Source organism: Amblyraja radiata, chromosome 12, assembly GCF_010909765.2.
Source record: "Amblyraja radiata isolate CabotCenter1 chromosome 12, sAmbRad1.1.pri, whole genome shotgun sequence".
In the NCBI taxonomy this organism is placed as follows: domain Eukaryota; kingdom Metazoa; phylum Chordata; class Chondrichthyes; order Rajiformes; family Rajidae; genus Amblyraja; species Amblyraja radiata.
The window spans coordinates 12066148-12089150 of NC_045967.1; the positions used below are offsets into that span (position 1 = coordinate 12066148).

At 43.2% G+C, this 23003-nt stretch overlaps 1 protein-coding gene across 1 annotated transcript in view; it reads left to right on the forward strand.

The window, feature by feature from the left end:
• Window positions 1-643: 643 nt before the first annotated feature.
• Window positions 644-23003, forward strand: part of mtm1 (myotubularin 1) — a 119969-nt gene continuing 97609 nt past the window's right edge. The window contains exon 1 of the mRNA XM_033030246.1: window positions 644-776. The gene's annotated coding sequence lies outside the window, so the exon portion shown is untranslated. The remainder of the gene's footprint in view (window positions 777-23003) is intronic.

Consider the following 23003-nt stretch of genomic DNA (forward strand, 5'->3'; position numbering starts at 1 on the left):
GAATTGGTTTGCATCTAGATGGGGCAAAGAATGGGGAAAAGGTGGGTGTGAGGCCCATTTACAGTTCCCTGTGTCTGCATTATCCTGGGTGGTGTAGGAACATAGAACCGTACATGTGGAAGGAACTACAGATGCTGGTTTACACCGAAGATGGACGCATAAATTCTGGAGTAACTCAGCAGATCAGGGGCAGTTTCACAGGAGAAAAGGAGTAGGTGATGTTTCGGCTCGGAACCCTTCTTAAGACTCCTTGTCTCCAGAGATGCTGCCTCACCCGCTGGGTTACTCTAACATTTTGTGTCCATTATCCTGTATGGTGTTCAGCTTTCTAGTTATTGGAGCTGCATAGAAACATAGAAACATAGAAATTAGGTGCAGGAGTAGGCCATTCGGCCCTTCGAGCCTGCACCGCCATTCAATATGATCATGGCTGATCATCCAACTCAGTATCCCGTACCTGCCTTCTCTCCATACTGGTATCTGGTAAAAAAATAGAGACCATTCTATCACAGTTTTTTAAAACAAATTTCCAGGTCAGTTTATGTTGGTCCACTTGCTACAGAGGCCATCAGAACAAAGAAGTCAGGCTGGGGGTGATGTGGGACTACATTTCCCATGGTCCCGCGGGGCGGTGGGGCCGGCGCGCGTGCGCAGTGGGGCGGTCAGGTGACGCGGGCAGCGGCGGCGGCGGCAGCAGCAACAGGCGGGCGAGCGGGTGGAGGAGTAGGAGGAGGAGGCGGCTTTGGGCCTGCGGGACTCCCAGCCGCACACAGCAGGTATTCCCCCCTCCCCTCCCTCGCATTACCCGCGACTTTCAGCACCCACTCTGTCAGACACTCGCTGTTTATGGTGCTCATTGCGGGGTTTAGTAACAGGAGGCCGGGCTGGGCTGGGCCAGGTGAGGGGTTGCTACCGCTCTGGGCCCTGCCTGCAGTCACCTCTGTCTGTCTGCACTGGGGCAGGTGTCAGAGTTAACACAGAGTCCATGTCAAAGCATCCCAGTGCAGGAGCTGCAGGCAAAACATGCATCAAAAAAAACTCCTTCCTTACCCTCACTAGAACCTCTTGATTGCGATTGTGTGCCCTTCTTCCACCAACTAAATGCCAGGCAGAATTATGATTAATTTTGTAATTTCACCCTTTTTGTCTGTCTGGGTGTTTGTGCCTTCTGATTAAATCTGATCCATCTTTTGTAGATGTCTTCTACCTTTTTATTGAGAGAGCAGTGTGTGCTCCTTGAAGCCTGAGCAAGAGCATTTACTGCAGTGTGGTGACAGTTTATGAAACTTGCAGGAGAATTAAGTGGAGTTGTAGCGACTGTAATTATGATCCTCTATTATTGTTGCACTTACTGGTTATTTGTTTGTTTTTTAATCTACAAACGCTGAACTTTTGTTTATTATGAGTTTTATGGAGTACTGTGTTTACATTTTTTTTGTGCTTCTGCAAGTAAGAATTTCATTGTTCTGTTTCAGGGCATATAGCAATAACATTTTCTTGATTCTTGAATAAGATATTGATATTAAGGCATTGTACAATTGTCAGAGAATAACTCCATTGAAGTAAGAAATGTCAAAATGTCAAAATGTTGCTGAAATATTAAAGTAACACATGGATGGGGGGGGGGGAGGGGGGAGAAAATGTTAGGAAAAGGACACAAAGTACTGGAGTAACCCAACGGGTTTTAATTTTGTGTATTAACCAGTATCTGCAGTTCTTTGTTTCTGAATGCTAAACAATGTTTGGAGGTCAGGTAACACTTGTGGAGAAAGAATAACCAAGTTATCAAATTAAAGTTATTGTTCCTTAATCAGTATAGTGAAAGGTTACTATAGGTTAATCTGTCGACAAGAGTTAAGGCTGGTTAGAACAAGAGGAATGTCTCGGATAGGGAAATCAGGAGAGACTGAATGACATAAGTGCTGGTGTTGTTGTTTGAGAGAGGATGGCGGAGGTTGGTTAATTGCAGATGTTGGAGATATAGAAAAACGAATGAGAACAAAGAGAAAATATGAACTGCTGGGATGGAGATGGAAAATACTGCAGCTGATGGAACTCTGAAATAAAAGAATGCTGGATAAATTAGTAGGTTGGGTGGTATCTGGCTAAATGAAAATAGTTTGACTGGTCGACTCTAAGACAAACTGGTTGCATGAAATTACTGGTGTATTTCTAACATCACAACAAAATGTTTCTCCAAAGGTTTATATTCTGAACTGCCTTGGTTTTGAAGTGTTTTGGGAAGTTGTTTAGATGCCATGCAAAATGAGAAACAAAACAGTGCAAGTTTTTCTGAAGACACAAGATGGTGGAATCCTGGGGGGGAAAAAGTGCGAAGGAACGTAGCAGGTCAAGCAGCATTTGTGGAGCCAATGGACCGATGACGTTTTGGGTCGGGTCGCTTCTTTAGACTGCTGAACTGACAGACTGGTGGGGGGAGGGGAGCTGGGAAAGAGGTGGCGATGGGGCAAATGGCACCATGTGAGAGGGGTAATTGGTAGACGGTGGAGATCGTGACAAAGACTGGAGGTGAAAAAGAGACAAAAGTGTGTCAGATAAGGAAAGAAGCAGAGGAATGAAATCTAAAGATGAGGGAGCGATATGAGTGGATGGGGAAGGGAAAAGAGGGATGAAAGGAAATGTGGGTCGCGGTGACTGGGGATGAGCATACGGTGGGGGGAAGAAGCAAGGTGACTCGTGTGGTTGGAAACGGTGACTAGGATAGTGGGATGGTGTGAGAAATGGTTGTGCGCTTTTGGATGGGAGGCAGGGGAAAAAGTGGGGGACAGGACGTGGGGGGGGGGTGATCTGGAAACACATGAAATCGGAGAATTCAATGTTCAACTGTTGGGTTGTAAGCTACCCAAGCAGAATATAAAGTGTTCTTTCATTTTGTCTCACTGCGGCATGCTATGTAATTGTATGACATTGAATTCCTCAATTTCAACTAATTCTCAGTATCATATTCAAGGGTCAACTGAAAGATACATGTCAATTCCTTGAAGCTGATCTAATTATTTCTCAGCTGACTGATTTAATACATTGTTGTGCTAAGTCTGCATATTGTAGGAGAGATTATAGCATGATAGTTTCTAAGTTTGTTGATCACAAAAACCCAAATTAAAGTGAATTACAAATTGTGGTTTAATGATGAGTAGGAATCCACAAAAGGACATACAGTGCTGGAGTAACTCAACAGGTCAGGCAGCATCTCTGGAGCACATGGATAGGTGATGTTTCGACCTGAAAGGTGACTTGTCCATATTCTCCAGAGCCTGACCTGCTGATTTACTCCAGTACCATCCATCAGTCCGAAGATGGGTCTCGACCCGAAACGTCACCCATTCCTTCTCTCCAGAGATGCTGCCTGTCCCGCTGAGTTACTCCAGCATTTTGTGTCCACCTGCTGATTTACTACTTTTGTGTATTAGCCAGCATCTGCAGTTCCTTGTATCTACTAGCAGGAATCCATATTTGGGGAGAGTTGCAATTCTCTGATTAATGTTTGATGCAAGATGCAAGATCATGCCAATGATCTTTCCCATAAAGGGTGAGGACTTGGGCTATGTTGTTTTGGACCAATGGAGTAATTGAGTATTCAATGCTATCATCGCAAAAATATCGCTTAAAGAACCAGTGAGTTCTAATAGAACAACAATAATTGGTCCAATAAGAAAATCACAAATATAATTAATTTATTCACTAAATGTGTTGTTGTATCATCAGTTCATGGTCAGTCACAAACTTGTTTTAGCTCTGTTAGGTTGAAATATAATTTTCTCTTTTGAAAATTAAATTAAGATATTATTTCTGTGATAATTGAAATTATGGTTATAAATGTGTTCTATTCATTTTCAGTACTTTTGTCTTGCCAGAAATGCCTGTTTTTCTTTCTAAGTAGGCTAACTGTGTATTTCTGTTATTTTCTGTCATTATTTTAAGACCCATCATTTATTTATTTGCCTCTGTACTCCACAATTTGAGATTTGTAATAGAAAAAAATCACACGAGGCTAAAGTGCACATTGTCAGATTTTAATAAAAGCCAATTTTATACATTTTGGTATCACCATGTAGAAATTACAGCAGCGTTTATACATTGTCCCCCCATTTCAGGGCACCGTAATGTTTAGGACACGGCAATGTCATGTAAATAAAAGTTGTCATGTTTAGTATTTTGTTGCATATCCTTTGCATGCAATGACTGCTTGAAGTCTGCGATTCATGGACATCACCAGTTGCTGTGTGTCTTCCAGTATTGCAGCCATCTTTAGCTTATGCTTGTTTTGGGGGGTAGCCCCTTCAGTTTTCTCTTCAGCATATAAAAGGCATATAAATTCAGATCGGGTGATTGACTTGGCCACTCAAGAATTGACCATTTTTTAGCTTTGAAAAACTCCTTTGTTGCTTTTGAAGTATGTTTGAGATCATTGTTGAGGAGAATAAACCACCAGCCAATGAGAGGCATTTGTTTGAAGTTGAGCAGATAGGATGTGTCTATACACTTCAGAATTCATTATGCTGCTACCATCAATAGTTGTATCATCAATGAAGATAAGTGAGCCAGTACCTTCAGCGGCCATACTTGCCCAGGCCATAACACTCCCATCACCGTGTTTCACAGATGAAGTTTGGATCTTGGACAGTTCCTTCTCTCCTCCATACTTTGCTCTTGCCATCACTCTGATATAAGTTAATCTTCGTCTCATTTGTCCACAAGACCTTTTTCCAGAACTGTGATTGCTCTTTTAAGTATTTCTTGACAAACTATAACCTGGCCATCCTGTTTTTGCAGCTAACCAGTAGTTTGCATTTGCAGTGTAGCCTCTGTATTTCTGATCATGAAGTCTTCTGTGGACAGTGGTCATTGACAAATCCACACCCGACTCCTGAAGAGTGTTTCTGGTCTGTCGGATTGGTGTTTGGGGATTTTTCTTTATTCTAGAGAGAATTCTTCTGTCATCATCTGTGGGGGTCTTCCTCTGCCAGTCCCATTGCGATTAGTAAGCTCACCAGTTCTTTCTTCTTAATGATGTTCCAAACAGATGATTTTGGTAACAGTTTTATTCTTGTTTCTCAGTCTCATAATGGCTTTTTTGACTTTCATTGGCACAACTTTGGTCCTCATGTTGATAAACAGCAAACAAAGCTTCTAAAGGTGATGAAAAGACTGGAGGAAAGACTAGATGCTGAGAGCTCTCTTATACCTGCATTAAGGAGTTAATTAAACATACCTGGGCAATAACAAACTCCTGTGAAGCCATGTGTCCCAAACATTATGGTGCCTTGAAATGGGGGTACTGTGTATAAACACAGCTGTAATTTCTACATGGTGAAACCAAAATGTAAAAAATAGCCTTTAATAAAATCTGACAATGTGCACTTTAACCACATGTGATTTTTTTCCTATTACAAATCTCAAATTGTGGAGTACAGAGGCAAATAAATAAGTGATGGGTTTTTGTCGCAAACATTATGGAGGGCACTGTACCAGGCTTAGATGCATCTGTCAGAATATCTTCTTTCGCAAGTTGAAGTACAAGAGAATTCTTGTGGACATTCTGAATCTTCTCAGACACCTAAGTAAGCATATATGCCGATGTGCTTTCTTGATCACGGCATCAGTGTGAAGGGGCCAAGTTGTAGGTGATATGGATGCCAAGGTACTTAATTGTTGTTTTGGTTGAAACAGAGGAAAAAAATTACATATGACTCTGTAAACCTGACGAGGACAACTGTAACACTATTTACAGGCATGGAATAGATAGATTGTATACAGGCATGGAATAGATGTAGATTGATAGTGCATGCGAGCCAATCACACACAGGCCAGCACCACTAACTCCACCCCTCCACAACACCCATACTAACGCCCCATTCCGGCACTTCGGTTCGAGCAGCTAGGATGTATTGATAACCTGTTGTCCTAAATGCTGCTAAGTGCTCATTAAAGATGTGTTTAAATCACACAATGACTTTGGCTTGTGTTTACATTGTGTCAGAAGTGAATTCCCTGATCTTTTCGACAACAACCTAGGCAAGTTGCCTGTGACCTACAAGATTATTACTGACCCCGATGTGACGCCCGTCATCCGAACCCCGCACCGATTGTCATTTGCCATGATTGACAGGGTTCACTCTATGCTGAAGGACATGGCGTCCATAGGCGTAATTGAAGCAGTCAGCGACCCCACTGCCTGGGTCTCGACCATGATTGCCACATTCAAGAAGGGAAAGAACGAAATCCGTCTGTGCATCAACCCGAAAGACCTGAACACTGCCATTAAGCGCCCACACCATCCCATGAAGACTGTCGAGGATGTTGCGGCAAAGGTCGGAATGGCCACCCTATTTTCAGTCCTCGATGCAAAGAACTCTTTCTGGCAGATCCCGCTGGACAAGAAGTCATCAAACCTCACCACATTTGCCACCCCATTCGGCAGATATAAGTTTCTGAGAATGCCATTCGGAATCTACTCCGCCAGTGAAGTCTTCCAGAGAACCATGGAGCAATTATTCGAGGGCCTACCTTGTGCTATCATTGTTGACGATATCCTCATATATGGCAAAGACGCAGCAGAACACGATCACAATCACAGGCTCATTTTGGAGCGCGCTCGCAAGATCAACCTCAAGCTCAATCCTGACAAGTGTAAGTTCCGGGTTCCAGCGGTCTTCTACGTCGGCCACATCTTTACTCCTGATGGCCTTAAACCCGATCCGAAGAAAGCTGCCCCCACAGACGTAAAAGGCCTGCAATGTTTTCTGGGCATGGTAAACTATCTTGGAAAGTTCATACCAAACCTCAGCGAATTATGCTCCACACTGCGGCAGCTGACCAAAAAGGACTCTGCATGGTCATGGTTCCCGCAACATCAGGTTGCCTTTGATGTTTTAAAATCCAAACTGACCAGTGCACCGACCTGACTTTTTTCGACCTGAACCGTCCTGTGACGATCACATGCGATGCCTCGAAATTTGGGCTTGGCGCAGCCTGCTTGCAACAATCTGCTGATGGCGCTCTACTACCTGTCGCGTATGCCTCCCGCACCATGACCGACACGGAGCAGCACTACGTGCAAATCGAAAAGGAACTGCTGGCTGTCGTTTTTGCCTGCACCAAATTCCGTGATTTCGTCCTTGGCAACATATGGTCGAGACGGACCACCAACCACTGGTGACAATCCTGAACAAGTTCAAGTTCAAATTTATTTGGTCACATACACCTTTTAGGTGTAGTGAAATTCTTTTTGCCATGCAGCACATAAAAAAAAGAATACAACATGACAGTAATAGATAGTTTCAACATCAAAACATCCCCCCACAATGATTCCCATTGTGGGGAAAGGCACAAAGTCCAGTCCCATCCCCAACAAGCCCATCCATGCGGCGCCAGCTCGCTTGCAGCGCATGATGCTGCAGCGGTATGACTTCACAAGAAGGGTAAGGACATGCATGTTGCTGACACTCTCTCTCGTGCACCTCGGGCATCTTGCGAACAACACCCCCATGAACAGGAGGATTTCAAGGTCCTCGGTTTCGACCTCGTCCCCAGTAAGCAACTGCGTACCCTGGCCGCGCACACTGCCACTGATGATACGCTTCAAACCCTCTCCTCCATCATCAAAACAGGCTGGCCAGACAAACAATCCGACACGCCCACAGAGGTACAGCCGTACTTCCTGGTACGTGATGAACTGGTGCTACAGGATGGTGTTGTGGTTAAGGGTCACAAGGTGATACCCTCGTCACTGCGAGATGAATACTTAAAAGAAGCACACAGCGGTCACCCAGGGGCCGATTCCACACTGGCACGTGGTCTGTTCTACTGGCCGGGGATGGCCGAGTACATTCGAGACCGCATAGCCTCCTGCCCCACTTGCAACAACCTTGCGCCTCATCAGCAGCGGCAGCCCCTTCTGCAACAACTGCCACCGGCACTGCTCTGGACGTCGCTGGCGGCAGACATTTTCGAATGGTGCGGAAAGCACTACCTCGTTCTGGTCGAATCCTTTTCTAACTGGTTTGAACTTGACGAACTGACCTCCCTCACGTCTGAGATGGTCATCAAGAAGCTGAAGAGACACTTCTCCGCCTATGGCGTTCCTGTTTGCCTGAGAACCGACAACGGTTGGCAGTTCACCAGCCACATGTTCAAGCTTTTCGCAGACCGATGGAACTTCCAGCACGTCACGAGCAGCCCCGAGTATCCACAGAGTAATGGACTCGCTGAACGCGCTGTCAGAAGCGTCAAACACTTGCTGGAGGGAGTACGCATTTCAAAGTCGGATGTCTACCTCGATCTCCTGAATCTCAGAAACATTGCCAGGGACGGTACCCTGGGATTGCCGGCACAGCGCCTGATGTCGAGATTGACGAGCTCTCCGATCCGCACCGCACAACAGCAGCTGGTTCCTCGTGCGTTGGAGCCTGCCACTATCCACAGACGTCTCCAAAAGAGGCAGAACATCCAGAAACGATCATACGACAGTTCCAGCAGACCACTCGAGCCTCTACAGCCGGGCCAGGTCGTCCGTCTACGAATTTTGACTGGACATTCCCGTCTGGGCACTGTTGTCAGCCCGACTGACGAGCCACGATCCTACATGGTGGACTGTGAGGGAGCGGTTTACCGGAGAAGTCGACAACACTTGCTTGCTGTGAGGGAGCCCCGCCCACCGCCTGCTGATCCCTATGCTCCACCGCTCCAGTTCCAGCTGCCTTCTGCGATGTCTCCTATCCGTCCCCGCATGCCTTACACCCCTCCTCGTCCCTCGGTCTCCACTAACCACGGGGTCTCACCCACCGCATGTTTCCCCTTTCGGTCCCCGCAAGCCTCTCCCGCGTCATTCTCGCCTCCTGGATCTCCGTCCCATCTTTCAGGAGAGGGAGGGGAGGGTTGGGTCCGCACGCGCTCGGGACGTGTTAGCAGACCACCAGACAGATATGGCGAGTATGTTTAACTCCATGGCATGGGTGCACTTTCCACACTTAATCCCAAGGGGGAAGGATGTAGATTGATAGTGCATGTGAGCCAATCACACACAGGCCAGCACCACTAACTCCACCCCTCCACAACACCCATACTAACGCCCCATTCCGGCACTTCGGTTCGAGCAGCTAGGATGTATTGATAACCTGTTGTCATAAGTGCTGCTAAGCGCTCATTAAAGATGTGTTTAAATCACACAATGACTTTGGCTCGTGTTTACAGTTCAAGCTGAAAGATTTTCTAAGTTATGAATGTTGAATTTAACTGTTCTGACCTAGTTTTGTTGACATCCATTACAGTCTATTTTTCTGTTGTATTTTCTCGATGCATCTGCTGTAGCATGCATAATTTTAGAACTTGTTTTGCTTTAGGTAAGAATGAATTGATAAAGACTGTAGTCAAATTATTTTGTTTTGCAATCATGGCAAATGGCCTTCTCTAGCAAAGTCAACATTTATTGTCCTTGAAGGAGGTGAAGGACCACTTCTGTGAGCTGCAGTCAGTGCAGTGAAAATATACTACAGTGATGTCTGATAGGCAGTTCTGGGATGCTCCAGTGATTCTGCTACTAAGACTACACAGTTTCAAGAGGATGGTTTGGTTACGGTAAAGCGGATGCCATTTCTGCTTTTTGTTTGGGGGAAAAAAGGAAGCAAAAGTGATCATGATGCTCAAGGCAGGAAAATATGGATAAAGTTGTGGAACCTGCTTTTAAAAGTGAATGGTGGATTTTCAGGATACCTATGCCCACTACTCCTGCCTGCTAGAAATTACAGAAGATGATGCTCTCATGTGCGAATATGGTAGATTGAGTAAATGTTTCAGGTGGTGGATAGACAATCTAACTGGATGGTGTCAAACTCCATAAGGGATTTTGGAGCAGAACTCATCAGGGCCAGTGGAGAATATTGCAGTACACTTGTTACTTGTGACTTATAGATTGTGGAAAGGTGTGAGCTGCTGGGAAGCGGTGCATTTGCCATAGAATGCCAGTCCTCTGATTTGCTCATCTAGCCAATGTTATTTTGTGATGGGTCCATTAATTACTTGTACAGTGGGCAATGATTGATGAGGGAAATTCAACAATGGTAATTGGGACATGGTTTGATGAACTTTGAGGAGAGTTGTCTCTAGAAACTTGATTGACATATTCTTACCTGCCAGTTATCAATCAGCCCAAGCCTGTATGTTGTCCATAGTAATTTGGTAATATGAAGCTGGTAATTTCTTCAGCATCTTTTCCTCATTGGAGTAAGCTGCTTCAACATAGGAAGTGGCGGCGCTGTGATACGGCTGCGGCTCGCCTGCAGTCTGTCTGTTTTTACTTTTTTGTGTTGTTTATTTTGCCTAGTTTAGTAAATTTTTTGGTTATTAGGTGGTGTTATGTGTGTGTGGGGGGGGGGGGGGGTGAAACAGGGCTTTCTGTCTCTCCCTTCGGGGGAATGCGACTTTTTTTGTCGTATCCCCCTTCTCTTCCCCCGTCTGCGCTGAGGCCTAATGGCGGAGCTGGCGGCCTCCAACCTGCGACCGACCTCGAGGGTCCGGAGGTAGAGCCAGCCAGGACTCACCAACGCGAGGCTGGCCGTCTTCGAGCTGTGGCGACGTCTGGGTAGCGGCACGACTCGGCGCTCCGGTGAGGGCGGACGGCGCGGAGCTGAGACACTCCCGTGCGGGCGGCACGGCTACCGGCTGGAAGGCGCTCCCGTGTGAGCGGCCTGGGTCCCGGCTGGAAGGCGCTCCCGTGGGGGCAGCCCGGTGCGGGGCTGAGACGCTGGCGTGTGGGTGGCCTGGCTACCGGCTGGAAGGCGCTCCGGTGAGGGCAGACCGGCTCCCGGCTGGAAGGCGCTCCCGTGGGGGCAGCCCGGTGCGGGGCTGAGACGCTGCCGTGTGGGCGGGCCGGTGCGGGGCGGAGACGGTGCTCCGGCGGCTGAGGCGGCGTTCTGGCGGCGGCGACCTGGATCCGGGGCTCGGCCGCGGGCCAGTGGATGACAATGTCGGGAGCTCGCAGGTCACAGGCTGGTGCCTGTTTTCCGGAGCTCCCGTTGCAACAGCTGCGTCCGCTGGACTGGAGGACGGCAGCTTCGACCACCTCCGGGCCGCGGAGCTTGAACCGCGGGACTGATACCATCGCCCGGTGGGGTATCGCCTCGGCGCAGAGGGAGAAGAGGAGGGAAGAGACAATAACTCTAAGACTTGCCTCCATCACAGTGAGGAGGTGTTTGGTGAACTCACTGTGGTGGATGTTAATATGTGTTTATTGTGTGTTGTTATTCTAACATGTATGGCTGCAGGCAACAGCATTTCGTTCAGACCGAAAGGTCTGAATGACAATAAAGGAAATCTAATCTAATCTAAGGAGTAAATTAAAAGAAATGAGATGCCATTTTAATAACGAATTTTTAAAATTATAGTATGGTTTTCAAAATTAATCTAATCCCAAACTACTGTATTGTGTGGTAACTACAGTGCCCTCAAGATGATGTTATACCATTAGAAGCATTGAAAGTGCAGTAAATGCTACCCAGGTGATTTCAGCAGAATTACCATATTGAAACATTAAGGTTTCAAACTCATTACTCATTTCTAGTGTGCCCTGAATAGAGACCTGTCCATCATGGGAAGTCGTATTCATGACTTGTACCCTGGAGAGTATTAGCTAATCATTTGTAGTGGTGAACATAGCTGATCAAATGTCTATGTAATTGATTTAATCTCTCAGTAATGAATTAACAGTTCTCATTTATTGTCAATGGTTTAGAAGCAGATAGACTTGCAGAAATCTGCCATATTTGGGGAATTGCAATTCATCCTTTTTCATTTTAACATTGTGTTGGTTCTATTGAACTTTTTCAGAATACATGATGTATTCCGACCAATTGAATTTTGACACTGGAACAGATTTATTTCCTTGCTCATTTAGAACATTCAGAACAGGCGACCAGTAGGTAACACCCATTGGTGTGCCTGAAAATCAAATTGAATGTTCAGTATTAACTCGTCAATCGTCCTGCAGGTTACAGGCACCCAATGCTGCAAAGGCACTTAGTCACAAACCCATAGAGCACAGAAAGAGTCTGTGGAAACTATTGAGTTCATGCCTGCTCTCTGTAAAACGTTGCACTCTCAATGCTACTTCTCTGCTCCATCCTTGAACCTCTGTACGCATATTTCCCTCAAGTAGCTACACTATTTGCTTTCAAAATCGTTGATTGTTTCAGCTTACACTACCCTTGAGAGAGCAAGTTTCCGGTTGTTACCACTTACTGCCCTGTCAAAGATTTTTTTTTATGTTTAAAAAAAAAAAAAGCTTGTTTCATTTCACCTGAGCTCGGACTAGTGTCCACAATTAAAGTCTATCTCTATGGGGAAAAAAAGATCTTTCTTAGTCATATTTGCTGATTGCCTATTTATTTTGCAAATTGCAAGTGAGAGAAAACAAACATGCATTTGTCTTGTTACTTTCAGATCTCCTCCTCTTACAGCCAATGCATCTTAAGCTGCAATTATGCTGCTCGTATTTGTTTACATAATGTCCCATGAACAGAATGTGATACCCAATACTTTAGTATCTGACCAATTCTGGATTATATGGACTAAAATGTTAGAAGTCATTTTAGTTTAGTTTAGATATACAGCGTAGAAACTGATCCTTTGGCCCACTAAGTCCATGACGACCAGAGATGCCTGTACACTAATTCCATTCAGCCAATTAACCTACAAACTGCATGTCTTGAGAATGTGTGAAGAAACAGGAGCACCCAGAGAAAACCCATGCTGTCACGGGGAACATATAAAATAGTAATGTTACAAAATTTTGAGATTTTAAAAATCAAGTCTGCAATTTATCCCACCAGATAAAGCATAAAAAGTTTAATTTGACACCTAATTCACTTTCATATCTTCAGTATTAAAAAAGTTATGGCCATTTTCATACATGGAAATTAGCATCTTGTTCCTTATTGCTTTTCCATTGACTTCACACAAAAGCTGTGATCGAAGACAGTCAAAAGGCCATAACTTTCTTAAAAATCAATGAACTGCATGAAATTTTCAGTTATTATAGATTGAAGCATTCTGAAACAAATATGAATGAATGAATGAAAACTTTATTGTCATTCAGATATACACCTAGACACAGTGCACCTTGAACGAAATTTCGTTGCATTTGACTCTCCAAATCAGGTAATAGTAAAAGTGCTAGGTGCGTCCATAAAAATGCCTCATGTGCATGGTTCTGTAAAATAAAATATATATAAAAAGTTTTTTAAAAAGTGTCGATATTTAAAAAGTTCTAGCCTCTTACTTGGATGACCGGAAAATAAAACATCTTACTTGGATGACCTGAAATTAAAGCATATAATAGTAAGATTAAACGAGAACTTACCAGTTTGAAGTTTGATCTTTATTTTATGAGGAGGAACGTTGAGGGAATACGTGAAGAACCCCGCCTACGGCGCATGCGTGTCATTCTTCAAAGCAGCGGTGTGAGGTCACAGATAGAAAATAATGACCTAAGATAGTAAGATTATTAAAGAGATACCAGTTTAAGATATGACCATATAAGGGTGGGAGCGGAGGGCACGTATTCCCTCAACGTTCCTCCTCATAAAATAAAGATCAAACTTCAAACTGGTAAGTTCTCGTTTAATCTTACTATTTTACTTCGGAGTCACGTGAGTGACTTCGTGAAGACTTCAAAGCTCTGTGACCTCATGCCGTGGAACGAGTCCAATCTTCACAACTGCCTTGGTAGTTTGGGAGAAATTGTTACTGGTATTTAAAAAAAAACACAATGATACCAACATTTTTAAGCAAAAATTGTAAATAATATTTATTAAATCAATTTATAAACCTTATAAGCTTCAGGTGTAAATTAAATAGAACTCAAAATTTTGCCCGAAAACGTTTCTTCTTTTCTAACTGGTTTGTTGTAATATGTGCGAAACGTTTTCTCTGATGACCATCCTGCAGTTCTGAGGATATTGTCCATCGGTACCTCCAGGCGATTAGCTGCTGATGTAGATGCAGCCCTGGTGGAGTGAGATTTGAATACATTAGTGTCCACTCCTGCCTGAACTAAGCAATATCTCAGCCACCGTGAAATGGTCTGAGTCGAGACTTTATGGTATGGCTTCTTATGGCTAATTAAAAGAGCCTTTTCATTGCCTCTGATAGCCTTCGTTCTGTCCATATATAACATGATGTGTTTTACTACACAGAGACGTTCATCCTGTGGATAGGCTATGAACTCTATCACCTGACCCGCTGATCCTGGTCTATTTTGCTTAATAAGGCCCTGGATCACGAAAATCAGCCTTCCTGTCGCCTCCGTCAAGTTATCCAATCTTAACTTCTGTAATGACTGGACCCTTTGCGCTGTGACCAGCGCCATAAGCATAACCATTTTCATAGTTAGATAGTTTAGCGGTAATGCCGTAGCCGGACCAATTCCGTAACATTTTTAGGACTACGCTCACATCCCAGATTTGGCTATATCTAGCCCTTGGTGGGTTAGTGTTAAAGATGCCTCGTAGCAGTTTTATTACTAGAGGATGTGAGCCGACACCCTGTCTTTCTGTGCCTTCCCATAAATAACTGGACAAGGCACTCCTAGCACTATTGACCGTGCTGTAACTGAGTCCTTCAAAGTGCAGGCTTGTGAGGAATTCTAGGACAGCTGGAATATCCACCTTTCTGTGGTCTAGATTGTTGTCCAGGCAGTATTTAGTCCATTTCTTGACATGACATAAATATTGTTTTTGAGTGGAAAGTCTCTGTGCTGCTGTGATCATGTCCACAGTTCTATCAGATAAACCCATATGCCGAAATGGTTCCTTCAGAGTCTACAAACCAATAAATTTAGATAATTATGGCAAGGATGGCTGTCCCCAGTCACCGGATGCACCAGCAACTGAGGACTATGTTTTAAAGTAATATATGGTGTAAGCACCAAATCCTGCAGCACCGAGAACCATGGTTGGGTAGGCCAATCAGGTACTATGAGAATCCCAGATGCCGAGTCTAGCTGAATTTTCCGTAGTACCCGATTGATGAGGCAGAAAGGAGGAAATGCATAAATGAACCATTTCCCCCCAGTGCAAAGAGAATGCATCTGTAGCTTCTGCCTCAGGATCTGGTTCCCATGATATATACCTAGGTAACTGATGATTTAACCTGGATGCAAAAAGATCAATATCCGGCCTTCCGTACTTTGCTGTGATATCAGCAAATATCTTTCTGTCTAACATCCATTCCGTATTTTCATTAAATTTTCGTGACCTGGCGTCTGCCACTGAATTAAGTATCCCTGGTAGATACGTAGCCGATAACCAAATATTCCTTTGGATACACCATTCCCAAATATGGTTTGCCAATTCATCACAGGATATTGATATATTTCCACCCATATGATTTATATATGCCACCACCGTGGTATTGTCTATCTGCAATCTAACATGCTGGTTAATCATTCCCGAGCAATAAGATTTTAAACCATAAAAAGCACTCAACATTTCTAAGTAATTTATACCCTTTGTGGTAAGTAGGTTAGTTTCCTGTATATTCCATCTCCCTCCAGAGCTCGAGATGGTATCCGTTGCTCCCCAACCCAGTGCACTGGCATCTGTTTGTAATACCACAGATGGGTTTGGAATAACTATTGGGTTGGAGCTATATATAACATTTTGTTCCCACCATTGTAGTTCTTTTATAGCTCTAATTGTTTGCTCCATAGGCCTATCAAAATGGCCTCTATTAATTTTTAGTGCTCTAATTTTTTCTCTCTGTAAATTTTGGTAATGCAATCGTCCAAATTGAATGGCAGGAAACGTGGCTATAATTTTCCCAATAATCCTGGCTACCCGTCTAATGGATGGTTTAACGGTATTAATAAGCTCTGTGCAATCCTTTTGGAACTCAGTGGCTTTCCCTATAGGTAAAGTCACTAACATATCAAGTGTGTTAATAGTGAACCCCAAGTAATCAATATTAGTTGCAGGTGTTAATCTTGACTTAAGTGGATGGATAATGAATCCCAGCTGTTCCATCAATTTTCTTGTGGCAACCACTGCTCTACTAGCCAATTCATAAGTTTTCCCCACAATCAAGATATCATCCAAATATGCCATCACTCTATAGTTTTGTTGTCTAAGAAATGCCAAAGCTGGTTTAAGAATTTTTGTGAATAATCTAGGGGCTGACGTTAGCCCGCCCCCATCTTTCTTATGTCTAATGAATATATTTGAGACAAATTCCTGTTGTTCATGTTTGGTTTTTTCAATTACTCCTTTCGTGAACAACCTTTGTATTTCAATTTTTGCTTTAGCTCTGTCTAATTTGGTAAGCATATAAGTTCTGTCTGGTGTATGTTGTACTGGAGGTTCTTGTATGTGTATAAACTCTATAAGATATCCCTTAATACTGCTAAGGATATACCTATCCACAGTTAACTTACACCATGCTTCCAAATGAAATTGCAACCTCCCTCCAAGTTCTGTGCTCCTTATTAATTTTTGAGGCACAGACCCACCTACCTCCATGGTTATCGGTGGTGTTACTTTCTTGGTCTTAACCGAGGTTGCGGAGGGCCTTGAGGTTGAAAGTGGGGTAAATGTTGAAGTGGAGGCTTCCGCATTTTCCATTGTGGGCGTCCCGGGCCAACCCCTAAAAAAGGACGCTGTTGCTGGTTTCCTCTGGCCTCTCTCCAATTTTTCGTACTATACATACTAGTACTTGCTTTTTTAGTCGTCCCATAAGGATGATACCGTTTTCCGACATATCCTTTGGTCGCTTTTATTAGGCCCAACGTTTTGGCCTCTTCCTCCAAATCTTTGACCTGTTTTGATAGGTCACCCCCAAACAACAAATTTTGAGGTTTTATGGCTTTCTGTTTGCACAGGATTGCAAATTTTGGGTCTAACGTTGGCTGAATAGCCCCTTTCCTGATGTTGTTCAGTTCAAATTGAACATTGCAAAACAGTGCTAAAGCGTCTTTCATGTCATTGGACATATCCACATTTTCCAGCGTACGGGCCAAAGCTGTTATACCCGCCGAGAGTCCTTTACTAGCATTCTGTATTTTTATATCCAGACTCCGAATATCCTGCCCCACGTGTCTCCAAATGCTTCGGTTCACCTTGGGTACATTCAGAGCCGCACAATTTCGCGGAGGTAAATGTCTTGCCCATACCTCAGCTAAGGTATCAGTTTTGAGGTGATTGGTCGTCATATAATCAATGCTGGCCGCCATCCTGGCCTCTAGGTCTTTTCCAGTTTCTTCTTGCTGGAAATATGTGTGCACCATGTCCAGCAACTGTGTTCCCTCATCCTCCATATGGGAACGTGGCTCTGACTCTTGTTCAGAGTCCGAGTCAGGCAGCCCTTGAACACCCTCTTCAGATGAGGATGATATGTCCAGCAGCCTTTTCTGGCCATGCTCTGAGGGACTTACACCTGTATGTGTGCGGCTTTTATCCATTTTCTGGAGCCTGACACTATGGAGATGTTCCTCCCACAACCGCTCCAGCCGACTTTCGTGCTCTCCCGCACTAGTCGCTCGCGGGTGTTTCTTTTTAGCCCACCGCTCCTGCCGACTTTCGTGCCCTCGGGCACTAGTCGCACGCGGTTTAAATCGCAACTCGTCGCCATGCCTACCGGCTCTGGTTGCTCCCGGCCGCTGCAAACGCCGTTTTTCGCCGTCCCGGTACTCCTCCAAACAGATAGATGACGGCCCCACATGCTGCAGCCACTCGTACTGTTTTCCGAGCTCTGCAGATGCGATCGCTGCCGGCTGCTCTATGCCCTGCAGCTGGTCATCATCACTGCTATACAAGTAAGTATTTACCGGCGATTTTTCGGGCTCACTTTCCCAGCGGTTCGTTTTGCGTTTCGCCTTCCCGCCCGGTCTAGAATTAGTTTTTCCCGGCGCGGGGTTTGAATCTGGCACAGCTGGCTCAACGCAAACTGCCTGTGCCGTCGGCTGCTGCTGCGGGTCCCCGGCACCTTTACCGCCGACATCCTGCAGCTTCTTCACAGCCTTTCTGCGTCCTCTATCCATTCCTAAAAAACGGTGAAAATGCAGAATCACTTACCTGCCGTCGACCGGCTTTTTAACTCTCCCGTTCAAGGGGACGTCCTCCCCAGGTCCGACACGTTCAATGCGTGTATGCGATATGACACGCATGCGCCGTAGGCGGGGTTCTTCACGAAGTCACTCACGTGACTCCGAAGTAAAATTAGTTAATTATCTAATTGTAGTTAATTACAAAATTGACCGTTGTGACGGAAATAGTAATAAACAGCCAGACTGCCTTGAAAATTCAAAAATGTGATATTCTCAAGATCAGAACTTTAATATTATTGTATTATATGCTGTAAATCTGCAACAGATAGGTAAATAAATTACAATTTCTAGCAATAGACCAAGTCTTTATGGAGAAGATCGGTTGCTAGCTGGTGCATTGGCATATCATAATCAGTAGCATCATCATACTCCTCAGATTGTAACCAATAAGCAACTCTGTACACCTTGTTTTTCCTCAACTTTTCAATTTTGGCATTGTAAACTACAAGTTTTTGCTCTTCAAACCACACATGACATGCCTTTCTGCCTACTACTTTCCCCATTAAGAATGTCCTGTAGATTCCATTTGTTAAGAAAAGGATATTTTTTTTAAATAGCCTAATAGCCTAAGTATCCAAATAACAAACTAATCCCATTCACACAAGAATTCACAATATAACATGATTTTTAAATCTCTGTCATGAATTTATATGCCAGATAGAAGGAATTTAATGTTTAATTCCCATTAATTAATCTAGAAACATCCATTCAATATAATTTAAATTATGATTTTTTTGCACAATACATGGGAACATATTAGTATAAAAATATTGACCATGGGTAGACAATAACACAAAATATAGACAATTTAGATGCTCTTATGACATGATTGTCCAAAAAAAAGAGCATTTAAATCATCTTGTGAGTGGGTTTTTCTGGAACGTGATCGATTGGAATGTTGCATTTGTGTTGAATTTGAACCCCATATCGCCAGGAAAAACACTGCCGGTTCGTATGGGGCCTAAATCACATTTTCGCATCGTTAAATTTGATTAAAGCCATCGCAAGAAACAAGTTTATATGTAAAATAAACGACTTACATTTTGTTTTGGCCCATTCATGCGATCCGTCATGTTGTAGGCGTTGAGGGTGTTAGAAGTCGCCTTTTATTTTAATGTAATTATTAAATTGTCTCGCGATTAAATTAAATTAAAAAATCGGGAACGGAAGTCCGATCGATTGTTCTTCAGCAGCTAGCAGCCGGAGGAAAGCCGCCTCCTATAAGTAGGTATGTTGCAAAGCCTACCTGAAGCGTCGTTGAAGATCTGCTGCTGAGGGTGTGCGCGATTTTGGCGCCGTTTAGAGGGGGCGGGTTTAAAACGCGATTTTCTCTAAGCTGTTCCAATCGAAAATGTTCAGCCTAGTTAATTATTAACGAAAAATCGCTGGAAGACCCCGTCGCAAAAGCTATTATTAGGTTTAAAGGCCTTGAATAATAGTTATAGTAGTTTAAAAATCAATCTCTAAACCCGCGACCGCCAGCAACCGCAGGGTCACATAAAGCAAATAGCAGAAGTTAGGTTGTATATTTTTACATTAAAAAGGGCTTCTAAAGATCCCTTTATACTAAATTTAATATTGCGAGTAGCTCAATTTGGGCCCATTATATCGCGCAGTATTGTTCTCGGCATTTGGGGGCACAAATCTACCGCAATGTGAACGTTCTAAACCAGCGCGTTCCACAGGGACCCACTGGAAAGCTGATTTAAATGGGCATTTATTTACAGCAATTAAACACTAAATTCCTTCCATTTGGCCTATAAATTAATGTAAATGAGATTTAAAAATCATGTTTTATTGTGAATTATTTGTGAATATTATTTGGACATTTAGGCTATTTAAAAATGTTAATCATTTATTAAGAAATGGATAGATGTTTAGATCTAGTAATTGAAGTCTGAAATTAGCTACAATTAGGTAACTAACTAATTATATGCTTTAATTTCAGGTCATCCAAGTAAGATTATTTTATATTTGTTTCAGAATGCTTCAATCTATGATAACTGAAAATTTCATTCAGTTCTCTTAATTTTTAAGAAAGTTATGGGCTTTTGACTGTTCACGATCACAGCTTTTTTGTTATGTCCATAGAAAATCAATAGGGAACAAGATGCTCATTTCCCAGTATGAAAATGGCCATAACTTTTTAAATACTTGAGATATGAAAGTGAATTAGGTGTAAAATTAAACTTATGTTTATGCTTTATCTGATGGGATAAATTACAGACTTGATTTTTAAAATCTCAAAATTTTGTAATATTGCTACTATAAGCAGGAGAAAACGTCATTTTAATCCCGCCCACCCCCCCTCAAAGGCGCCAAAGTTGTGCACACGGCCAGTGGCAGAACCGCAGCGCCGCTGAAGGTAAGTTTTGTAACATCGCTATATAAAGTCTGTACAAACAAGCACACATAGTATGGTTTGCACTTGTGTCTCTGGCGCTGTCAAGCAGCAACTCTACCGCTGTGCCTATCATCTTAAGTCCCATTACAGTGTGAATTTTCATTTTGATTTCTGAAACTTTGAAGTTCACAAAAGAAAGGCAGAGCTGTCATCGAGATAAAGAAACTGAAGCCCATTTATCCTTTCAGCTGGTGTTTACAATTATACCATCTGCGAGGATAGATAGGAGATTGTTATTCTCATCTGAAAGGCTGTACTTAACACAGGGCAGTTTATATTCCAGTTTAAATTTTGCATAGGGTTAGCGATTACAGTTAACTCTTATGTAGGGTAACTGAGGGATGCTTCCTGGAGGTGCTGCTGCTCCATGATCTTACTCTTACGTTTTCATTGATGGGTTAATGGTGAAGAGTTAGTAACTTCAAACACCTAGGCATTAACATTTTTGGTCTTTCTTTGGTCCTGTACATAAATGTAATCACAAAGAAGGTACATTGGCACCTCTACTTTCTTAGAAGGTTTGTCATATCACGGAAAGCCCAAACAAACTTTTACAGCTGTACTGTAGAAATTTTCGTAACTGGTCCAATCATGGTCTGGTATGGCAATTTTCTCACTTTTCCTGCATTTAAATATCATATTGTATTTATCATTACTCTTTGTATTACTCCCTGAGTTTCTTGTGAGATTTAATTGCACCATAGTGTCTATGACAATAAACTAATCTGAATCAGAACTCCATGAATAATGTGAAAATGCAGTTGCATGATTGTCCAATAGCCTCAGAAAGTCTGTCCATGGTGACTGTTCAAGTTCAAGTGAGATTATTGTCATGTGTCCCTGTATAGGACAATGAAATTCTTGCTTCTGTCTTCTGTCATGTCAATGACTGTGGGCTGCAGCTCGGTCCCACACCACAAAAACTGCATTTACTGCACAAAGCAAATTGTCGGTATCCTCATTCTGTTGCAGATCCAGATTAGTTGGACAAACCTGAGCAGGTACATGTGTATCTCTGCCTCAGAGTCCTGCTCTCTCTCTCTGCATCCAAATGTGGGTTGCAATCCAATGCTGGCTTATGGAATGTTTGACGCTGGTTTCTGACCTGAAGTTCAAGACTGTTCCATTGGAAAGCATCAGGGCCCCTTTGAGCTAGAAGCCTGTGGGGCCCATCATTGTGGCACAACCTACAGCTGCCTGCATGCATTCGCAGCAAATCTAGTGGCAGTGGTGGAGGGTCATGGGAGCGGTGTGGAGGAATGGGTTGGCCTTTGAGAGGTGGCCATTGCGGTTATCCAATCTGTCAGCAGAGGTTTGGGGAAGATGGGTGCATTATCATCCCTATGATTGTCATGACCAGTGTTTGGAGAGAGGGGGGAGGGGGGTCCAGTGTGCTTTCTGCATGTTTGCTTCTCTTCAGGGACATTAATCAGCCTTATCTGTATCTGAAGATAGAAATAGAACTGTAATTGTGTTAACTGCAGCAAAGTTCTAGTGGTTAAAAACGAGCATACTTCTGTCATGTCAATCTTGTATGAGCCGCCCAATATAGCTGTGGGTGTTTTTGTAAAGTACCGATTCATCAGTTGTCTGATTACAAACCAAGACCTCCTGTATGTTATTTGTAGAGATGTAGAGATCTGTTTAGAAAGGGTACTTTAAAACCATTAAAGTTCAAAAGACGTTTCAAACTAAAACATCAACAATCATGGGTAGACACAAAATACTGGAGAAACTCAGCGGGACAGGCAGCATCTCTAGAGAAAAGGAATGGGTGCCGTTTCGGGTCGAGACCCTTCTTCAGACTGGGTTAGTCATGGGTTAGTTGTTCGAATAGTTTCCAATAATATAATTGAATTAAGTTTATCAATGCAAGTCCTTGGTTGATAACGACTTTGAATGATAAGGCACAACTGCGATCTGATTTGGTTGTGTGCTGTAAAAAGAGGTCTGGTTAAAAATTTGAAAACTGTTCTTCTTAGCAATATTACAATATCTGGGCAAACTTCTGATATTTCAGGGAATTTTGAAGCCCAGCTTATTTCTCAGTTCATTCAGCTCTGGATTTTGCTTTGTAGCTGTAGAGTACTGACTTTTCTTCATGTGCAATACATTTAGGTTATGTGTGATCTGAATGATAGGGTGACGCTACAGAGGATTTGTGTTATCTGACTTTATTAACAAATGCAACAGGACTTTGACAAGGTTAAAAATAAACAAGTGACTCAACTGTGGGCTGACTGGCAGATAGACCTTTAAACAAAAGGGTAGGCTCCTTTGTTCTGTATTTAGATGTATCTTACAGGTTGCATTATTCTTGGTTTATATTTGAACCAAAGTGGATTATGTTCAAGTGCTAAGCAGAATCAGTTAAAATGAAATGGGTTGGATTCGATTGCAAAACAGCTAAATATTGAGTGTTTCATAGGATGCCAATGTTTTTAAAACGCTACAGGTTTTATTTAACCTTTCAAGTTGGCGCTGTTA